The sequence below is a fragment of the Macrotis lagotis genome, chromosome 1 (assembly GCF_037893015.1).
Source record: "Macrotis lagotis isolate mMagLag1 chromosome 1, bilby.v1.9.chrom.fasta, whole genome shotgun sequence".
Classification (NCBI taxonomy): domain Eukaryota; kingdom Metazoa; phylum Chordata; class Mammalia; order Peramelemorphia; family Peramelidae; genus Macrotis; species Macrotis lagotis.
The window spans coordinates 16,408,498-16,418,613 of NC_133658.1; the positions used below are offsets into that span (position 1 = coordinate 16,408,498).

Sequence of the window (10,116 nt, forward strand, 5' to 3'; positions counted from 1 at the left end):
TCACATTAGTGCAACATGCAAAAGATTATACCAAGTCATTCATTAATCATAATTAATATTCTTCTAATGATGCTATTATTCTGTTCTTAAGGGAAATTTGAGCCTTGGTGAAAAGAAAACAAAACTGGTGTTATGTTGTGATGAGTAGACCCTGAACTCATAAAATAATTAATACCTTGGATCAGAAGTTTGTAGTTACTTAAAATATGCATATGCATGTGGATGAATGTTGAAAAGGTTTCACATTTTAAATGGAAAAATAAATATCATTTAAAAAAAGAAGTAAGGAATTGTAAGTAATCTAAGAAGAAAGATATGATGGTAAGAAGAAACCCCACCCAACGAAAAGACTGAAAGCAAAAGACTTGGGTTTGAATCCTCCTTGATTTTTTCTGTAAATCACAACATCACAGTGTTCATATTTTGAAATTGAAGAAGTTGGATTAAATAGCCTCTGGAGTTCCATTCCTATTAAGAAACTGTGCTCTCCAGATCTTTTCTTAATTCCATCCCTTCTTGTACACATAAAGAAAAAGAGAGGCCCAGAAAAGGTAAATCACTTTCCTAGGGTCACACAGGTACTAATCATGAGAGATGTGAATCTATGAAACAAATCACTCATTAGCTTGTAAATACAATATTGAAGGTTGGAATAGTGGTGGTGGCGTATCGGATAGGACAATGGACCTGAAATCAAGAAGACTTGGGTTCAAATCTGGTCTCAGATATATACTAGCTGTGTGACCCTGGGCAAGTCTCTTTACCTAGTCCCTCCTCAGTTTCTTCACTTGTAAAATGGGAATATTAAAGATATCTACTTTGCAGGACTGTTGTGTTGCTATTTGTAACAGCAACTAACACAATGTCTGGCACACTTTACAATATTTATATGGTAAAATCTTTGCTTCCCTCCCCGCTTCTCACTAGGAAAGACTGGCACTTTCCACTATATCTATTTAAGGGTTAAATGGAGAAAGCTTTGCACTTCCTAATTCAACTTATTTTTGCATGCTAAAACTTTGGACAAAAAGACTCAGAGCTTGTTCCAAGGTTAAGAACAAAGTTCAGAAACCTATTTAACAAGCTGGCAAATGGAATCCTACCAAGTGTTTCTGTGAATTATATGCAAGAAGACACCCTCTTGGTGAAAGTATGCTGAGCTTGGAGTGAGATGATGTAAATGTTCACATTTCAGCTCTGCCACTGAGTCACCTTGAGCAAGTCATTTAATGTCTCTTTACTTCAGTGTCCTCCTCTCTAAATGAGGACCTGGAACTAGCTGATCTCTGAGGTCCCTCCCTATCCTCCATCCATGATTCTATCATGTAGACAGATGAGGTTTCCTCTGACATTTGGCATGATCTTCAGAAAGGAATCTCCTATTGTCTTTGGTCTGGCCCCATCCTTCCAAATAAGGTGGCCCCAAACCACAGGATCTGAGACATCCTAGAAAGAAATAGGAGTAAGTGCAAACAAGGAAGATTAACTGTGGAGGATTCATGCCTCCAGAAATTGGTGACTCAGCAGGAGGGAAGACTCAGTCTTCTCGAGCATCCTAGCTTCCCTGAGGCTCAGGAGGCTCTGGTGTCTACCTCACCAGGGTGATAAATTGTGCCAGAAAATTCATTAGGGCTGCAATTAATCACCAGTGGTAAAAGAGCCTATTAAAAGTCCTTGGGAGGCCCTTCTTAAACTCAAAGCCCATTAAGGCCTAGATTCTTCTGGTTTCCACTGAAAAGAATTCAAGCTGTCTCTCAGTAAGCATTCATCACAGAATTTTGGAGTTGGCAATGATCTCAGAGGCCAACTAGGCAAACTCCCACCATGACCAGAATCCCTTCAAAAGCATAGGTAGAAGACTTTTATTCAGCCTTCACCCACAAACCTCCTGGGAGGAGAAACTCACCATCCCCAAAGCAGCTCATTCCCCTGGAGGTCAGCTCTCATTCCTGAGTTTTTCCTGTTCTCATTCCTAATTAACCTTTGTTTTTTGCAATTTCCCCCATTGCTCCTTGGTCTGACTTCAGAAATCTAACAAAGTAGCATCATTCTCTCATTCGATTGAAATTTATAGACATCTATTCGGTCCTTCCTGAGTTTTCTCTTTTCCAAGCTAAACTCTCAGCTGAGCATCATTTTATACAAATTCAAGATTCTCAACTATGCTGGTATCTCTCCTTTGGATTCTCTCCAGTTTATTAATGATCTTTCAAAATAGTGGGGCTCAGAACTAAAGCTAAGACTCCAGATATGCTTACAAGGAACCAATTCATTGAATTGCTATACACAAAGTATTTTTGAAACCCCAAAGTTCAATATATAAGTTAAATATTGCTGTTTATTACTGTTATTACAATTATCTTCTTATTCCCATATTTTGTTATCTAGGAATCTGAGGGCATCTCTTCTTTCGACGGTACCCAAGTGAGATAAATCTCACAGGGGACTTAAGATTCATAGTATATTCTTATAAGGGATTTAATATAAATCCTTATCAAAAAGGGAAACTGGGATTCCATGGAAAATAAGAGATAAGACCTACACAGTGAGTTAAGGGCAGAGATTGGGTTGTGTTGAGTTTCTTTAATGCTCAGTCTAGAGGTACACAACTACTAAACTGTGGTTTTCTAGTTTATTTCAGGACCTGATTTGCTATGGGCTTTTTTCCTCATGGAGAAGAAGCTCAGCAGCTGTCCTTTATAGCAATAATTGAGCTTTATAGAGATCTTTAAAGTTTTCAAGGTGCTTATAATATACCTGAGTCTCAAAAGAAGAGAGTCAGCCTTTCATTTTATTGTTACCACAACTATTAATGTCCATTCTCATTTTTCTAATGAAGAAAATGGAGCTCGGAAGGGTTATGATATATACAGCCAAAGTAAGAGATGGACTTTAAACCCCAGTCTTCCTGAGCCATACATGTCACACTTTTATATCAAGCTCTTTGGCTACTGCCTAAAAGTATTCTTGTACAACTAGAAAAGGCAGGTAGATTTTCACCGTAACCAGAATCTGACTAAATGTAAAGAAGGAGGGGCCCTTGCTGCAGATGCTCAACCTAGAAAGTATTCTGGAATCTCCCTCAAACTCCATATTAAGAGTTGCTGAATGCTTTCTAATCTATAGCAATGTTTCTTATATCTGTCTGCTTCATTCTAATCATACAACTATCCCTGGTACACAGAGACGCTCATCCCTTTAGACCTAGACTATTACAACAATTTCCTGACTTGTTTCCCTACCTCCAGTTTCTCTCTTCCCTAATCTACCCTCTAGATAGCTGCCAAATATAGCTATATAATCAATGCAAGATCTATCCATGCCAGACCCCTGCTCAAGAATATTCAATGACTCCTTATTGTTTTCAGGAAGTGATGGAGATTCATTATTTTGGCATTTAAGATTAAATTGTGAGGTAGAAATAGTCTTCTGTATCTTTTAGTTTATAGCAGAGTAGATAGAGTAACTGTCCTGGAGGCAGAAAGATGAGTTCAAATTTGGCCTCAGGCACTTGGCATCTGTGTGACTCTAGACAAGTCACCTAACCCCAGTTTTCCTCAGTTTCCTCATCTATAAAATGAGAAAAAAAGGGCAAAATTCCAGATTCAAGTGGAGTCATGAAGAGTCTGACATTACTGCAAACAACTTGGCAACAGCAATAATAAATGCTTATTGGATTCGTTTATTGATTCAAGGCCTGTCGTGATCTAGCATCAATCCCTCTTTCCAGACTATGTATAACTATAATGAACAATTGGAAGCAACCTGATCTTCAACTATTTGCATAACCATTCAGCTATCAAAAAGGAAGTGAATGAGATTGAGGCAGATAGATAGATAGATGACATTAATACCATTTATAATAATTTTATCCTGAAACTTTCAGATGGAGAATGGATCTATGTTTTCAATGGTATCGAAAATTCCAAGGTGAATAGGTGAATAAACTCCCCGTCTCAATGCAGGTCAATTTTCTTTGGAATAACTTGTTATCTTGGAGAGTTGCTTCCAACACTGAGAAATTAAGCAATTTGCCAAAGATTGTATATTCAATATTTGCCAGAGGTTAGATTTGAACCTAGGTTTTCCTGGTTCTAGGATCAGTTTTTTTTTTTTGCAAGGCAAATGGGGTTAGGTGGCTTGCCCAAGGCCACACAGCCAGGTAATTATTAAGTGTCTGAGGCTGGGTTTGAACTCAGGTAACTCCTGACTCCAGGGCCGGTGCTTTATCCACTGTGCCACATAGGATCAGTTTTTAATCCACTAAACCACAGTGTCAAAGTTTTAATCTGTGTAAAGGAATCAAAATACCAAGAAGACCAAAAGATCTCAAAAATCACTTGATCAGCAACCATCTGAAGCATTTACCAAACGGAGAGAGAAGGCTGTCAAAGGTGACTAAAGGTTCAAATATAATCTAATTTGTAAAGCCAGACAAAGAAAGATGATGGACAGTGATGGATAATATCATTTCATAAATCAGAGGGAAGCAGTGGAGGGTGAAATCAGTTTAAATGAAGTTTGGCAAGATCTCAAACTCAGCAATGTTATCCCAAGGGCACAGAAAGATGAAAATGCAAAGGTAACAGTAAGTAGAAGAAAAGGGGAAGGGATTTGTAACACTACTTATAATAAACTATTTTCTCCATCAAAAACAATGGAAGTACCACACTTGGAAATGTGATGTGATAGTCCTGCACATGCTTAAGGAGAGACACTAAAGAAAACAAAGATAGGGAAAGACAATAAATTAGACTTTGTGTGTGTGTGTGTGTGTGTGTGTGTGTGTGTGTGTGTGTGTGTGTGTGTGTGTGTGTGTGTGTGTGTGTGTTAGAGGCTAAAGGCTTCACATTGCTGGAGACAATTCATTCTAAGGGCATTGGGGGAAATATAAACAAAGTAATTGAATTAGGAAAAACATGGAAGAATCTTAGACCTTGAAAAATGATTGAAACCATTGATAACTAAAGTTCTCCATTTTTTACTATTTCGTCTATATAAAAATGCAAGCATTGTCTTTGTCCATGTGGAAAGCATCTGAGGTGAAGGTATTAGAATGGAAAAGGAGGCTTTCATAATAAGTATTTTTAAAAAAGAATCCATCTTTACCATTTAACAATTGTCTGAAAGATATAGAGACTCTAAGATATTATATTCATTGTTAGTTGATTAAAGAATGGCACTTGAGCCAGTAGAGGGAAAAAAGTTTATATTGTAGGCTCTTATACAACAAGTTTGTTCCAGCTCTCTATCAAAATCCTCCAAGGTTCCTTGGGAGATGGCACGAAAAAAATTATTATGCTCAATGACCCTGTGACCTTGTGATGATTAAAGTCTGATAAGGCATAATTCAGAGAGATGTTTCATGACCACAATTATTCACCATTCAAAAGAGTAGACACTGTAAAGAAATGGAAAAATTTGAAGAGAGTTTCTGTGTAAATGATGAAGTCCTCATGATGTTACCATTTGGGTATGAGGTGGGGGACTGGGGGTGGAGAGGGGGTGTTATTGTACTGATTGCATCTAGTTCCAGAAAAGCATAGAGTCTTTTCTGGAAGAGATTCAAAAATACTCAAATATGTTTGATCTCATCATCCACAATGGAAAGGCCAAATGGATTAAGAATGTCCCTTGAACAGATTTCAACTTGCATTTGGATGAACACCCTATAGATCTAGTCCATCAAGATGGATTTTTTTGCTGTTTTGTTGTTGTTGTTTGGGGTTTTTGCAAGGCAAATTGGGTTAATTGACTTGCCCAAGGTCTCACAGCTAAGTAATTATTAAGTGTCTAAGGGCAGATTTGAACTCAGGTCCTCCTGAATCCAGGACCGGTGCTCTATCCACTGGACACCTAGCTGCCCCCCATCAGTATGTATTTGTGAGATGCATTGGACAGACGTACAACACATTAGGCCCAGAGTTGAACAAGAGAAAGAGAGAGACCTGGATTGGATTCAGGAAATTTCAAAGCTCCTTTAACACCTGCAAGCTTCTTATGAAAGCAAAGATCTTCTCAATAATAACCTTCAAAAAGAGTCTCATATGGCAGCAAGCCATAGAACACAGCTGTATTTTAAAAATTCACTGTGAATGTCACATAGAAGACAATAAGAATTCATGTGGTAGTGGGAACCAGCAGACTTCAATGTAAAACAGGAAATTCGAAAGAGGAAGAGAAAAGATATTATCAAGAAATTATACAATGAGAAGTAGGGTTGGTCATGTGGCAAGAGCAATAGGTGACACATGGCCAGCTAAAGGTACTCATTGATATCCTTTTGATAGCAGGAGAAACCAAATAAGGCCTTCAATTTGTTGTATAGACAACACATGGTGGAATTGCGGGAAGAATAGATGAGAGTCAAATGGGAGGAAGGGGGAATAGGCATCTAGGAGTGGTAAACTACATTGTTCAGGGGAATTACCAAATCTACAAAATCCACCAAAGATTTTCCAGAATCTCTGAGCTGACTGAGGAGTGTTACCTTGCCTGGACAAATAATCATCTTAACTGAATGAGATCAAGGAGGGTCTCCAAGTATTTTGTGAAAAAAACTACTAATGATAATGTGCCATCATCTATAGCTGCAAAGTCTGCAAAATGTTTAATGCAAATGACCACATCTAAGCTGTTTAGCAACTTGGATGGGTCAGACAGCTATCATTAATGCTAATTAGCATGATGGAAAGAACCTGAACCCAGATTTTCCTGTCTCCAAAACTAATATTCAGCATACTATACCACGCTGCCGTCTAGAAATACTTTCCATCTCTCAGCAGATATAAAATCACTTGATTGGCAAAACTAAAGGAAAAGGAATAGCCCTATCTAGTTAGAGGCCCTGAGGACAATGGAAGAATTATGTACTACTGTCATCACCCATTTCTTGTATGAGCTTGCAGGAGAGGTGACTGGGGGTCAAGTTGTTAGCAATCCACTTAGATGTGGAGACAGAAAAGCTTTCAATATTCATCAGGAGTGGTCTCATAACTATGGATCTTTGACTTAGAAATAAGTAAGACATTTGACTACCATGTATGCATTTTTTTAAGTTTTGGTTTGTTTGCAAGGCAATGGGGTTAAGTGGCTTGCCAAAGGCCACACGGCTAGGTCATTATTAAGTGTCTGAGGCCAGATTTGGACTCAGGTACTCCTGACTCCGGGGCTGGTGCTCTATCCACTGCACCACCTAGCCACCCCCATGTATGCATTTTTATTTGTTCATATATCCATGTTCCATTTATATCATAATAGATGCACAAGTGTATTTTCCCCAAGTAGAAGGTAAACTCCATTTGATTAGCAATTGTTTCAACTGTCCATCCACTCAGTTCCAAAGATGATTGTTTGAAGGAATGGGTGTTAGGTTGCCTTCCCAAGGCTCAATCATGAACTCCATTGACTTGCAGGTACTTTCATCTGTCCAAGTTTTGCATGTACCTTTTTGTTTATAACTTTTCTCCTTCATTAAGATGTAAGGTCCTTGATGCAGGAACCCTCAAAAACGAGTTGTTTTCTTTTTCTTTTTTGCTTTTTCCTTGTCTCCCCCATTGCACGGATCTAGAACAAGGCATTTTTAAATGTTTACTGATTACCTGAACAACAAACAGCCAGTAACTAACTTAAAATCTCTCTCTTTACCACACAAGGTATCTATGATAAAATTGAATTTGTAAGGGATCACTTGCTTGTGGGTATTTTCTTAAGATCTATAAGGGACTTCCTGCATTGAAATTCAGAGGCCACAGATAGGAAAATTACCATAGAAATTTAGAGCACAAAAGATGTTTGGATAAGGTTTGGAAAAAGAGAAGAGGAATAGACAAACTGTTCTTATATGAAATATGTGCCTCCATGGCTTAGGGCAATGCCTGGAGTTTTGCAAGGAATTAATAAAGTTTTTTTTAACTAAAATTACCCTGATTAATAAGTCAATTGAGAAATATTTATTAAGCATCCTTTACATGCCAGGTCATTTGTCCTTCATTCTCAAAGATCATAATATCACGGAGGTGATGCCGATGACAAGCAGGTAGATATCAGTGAAGGAGTATTATGCTAAGTCGCCAGTCTCACTTTCTCCTCTAGTGTTATTTGGGTCCAGTGACCAGACATGGATCAGAACTACTGGAGGTGACCCTGGAAGAGACACAATCTGGGGTTAGTGACTGGCCCAAGTTCACATAGCTAGCTAGTGCCTGAGGCTGGATTTGAACTCAGGTTCTTCTAGCTCGAGCTGGTGCCCTATCTATTGAACCACTCTAGTTGTGCCAACTACTGTCCTTAGATGTTGGGCAGGCACAGACCAAGTTCAAAATGAACTCTGCCTTCAAGGAGCTAACATTCTAAATAAGGATGGAAACATATATATGGGTAGGCATATGGAAAATAGATGTTATAAAAGGTGATTTGGAGAATGAGGCATTAATGGTGCATTGTAGATTGTCCTTTCTCAAAGAGGACCAATCACATCAAGACTGATGTTTTGACATGCAAGTGAATTTATTTAAGTAAGGCAGAGATGTGCAAAGTCATCAGCCTCACTCTTTTCTCCAGAGACAGCAGCAAGGCATAGGTCAAACTGACTGGCAATGACCCCACTGTAGCAGATGACACATTACCCTTTTTAAACCAAGGACTTTCCCAGGTCTGTTTTTTGAAGCAATGCCCATTCAAAAATTAAAGACCACGTAAGAATTGAGGTAAATGATGACCTACTTAACCTTTATAAAAAACATCAAGGCCGGAGGAGGTTTTAGATGTTGAAGGAATGAGTCATTGCAAAGGAGTTTACATGTGCGAGGCAAACCATGCCACCAAAAACTACTTCAACCACTAGCACTCCTGAGACCCTGGTGGAAATAACAATAAACTACTAATCCCTCTTAATCCTAAATACACACAGTCATCACCTAGGGAGTTAACCTTATCAAGCTATTACTTGTACTATGCTCTGAATCCTTAACAGCCAAAGCTACTAAAGACTTAGAAAAGAATGTTCTCACCACCTAAGTCTTTAGGCCTGTAAAATGGTTCAACCAAAGAAAATGTTATGCTTTTACTGATGGAAATGATACTCCAGAAAATGCATTGCCATCTGCCCTGTTTGCTACCCTAAATAGAATGAACGCCTGCAAAGCAGAGAATATCTTGCTTTTATTTTATTTTTTTTTTGGTTTGCATTACAAATTATGTAGTCTAGTGCCTGGAACATGATGAGTACTTGAAAACATGGAGTTCTTTTACTCATTCATTCATTCATTCATGTAGATTATGGTATTTGACCTGAGCCTAGAAGCAAACTAGGTATTCCAAGTGATGAATGTGAGAAAGAAAGGAATTCCAGACACAAGGGACAGCTATAACCTCCTTGGAGTCCTTCTCAGCTTATCAATCTCCTTCTTAAAATGCAGCATCCATAAGTAAACACAATATTTGGCAAAAATTGCGTGACTGATAAGAAGACCATTCTGCCCAGTGGGATCATTTAGGGATCACTTGTGGATTATTTTAGAAAATCAAAATGACAGTATTTTAGAGTTGGAAATTACAATTTTTTTCTAATCTATATTCAAAAAGAAATCTCATGTCCAATAGTCAAGACATGGTTCACCAGTCTCTACCTAATGACCTCCCCAAAAGGGGAACTTAGTTCCTCCCAAAATGAAGTTCATTCTAGTAATAGATAGCTCTCATTTAAGCAAGGTCTTCCTTATACTAACTTTAAATTTTCTTACCTGCAATTTTGCTCCCCATTCTGTTCTCAGAAGTCAAATAGAACAAATCTATTACCCTCCATATCATAGCTCTTCATATAACTAGAGAGAGTTATCAGACCCCTTTTTCCTTGAACCTTTTCTTAGTTGTAGAGTGGTGGTGGTTGTCCTTGTGATAGTGGTTGATTCAGTCACTCAGTCATGTATGATTCTTTGTGACATCATGGATCATAATATGCCAAGTCCTCCTATCCTCAACTACCTCTCAAAGTCTATCCAAGTTCATGTTCATTGTTTCCATGACATCATCCATCTCATTCTCTATCCTCCCCTCTCCTTTGCCCTCTCCTAACATCAGAATCTTTTCCAATGAACCCTGTCTTCTCATTGGGTA

At 38.3% G+C, this 10,116-nt stretch overlaps 1 long non-coding RNA gene across 1 annotated transcript in view; it reads right to left on the reverse strand.

Annotated features, from left to right (window-relative positions):
* The window catches only part of LOC141512725 (uncharacterized), a 33,044-nt gene extending 23,137 nt beyond the window's left edge, over positions 1-9,907 (reverse strand). The window contains exons 1-2 of the long non-coding RNA XR_012475586.1: positions 9,744-9,907; positions 7,447-7,566 (exon numbers count right to left, since the gene is read on the reverse strand). This is a non-coding gene — a long non-coding RNA (uncharacterized LOC141512725). The remainder of the gene's footprint in view (positions 1-7,446; positions 7,567-9,743) is intronic.
* Positions 9,908-10,116: the final 209 nt, after the last annotated feature.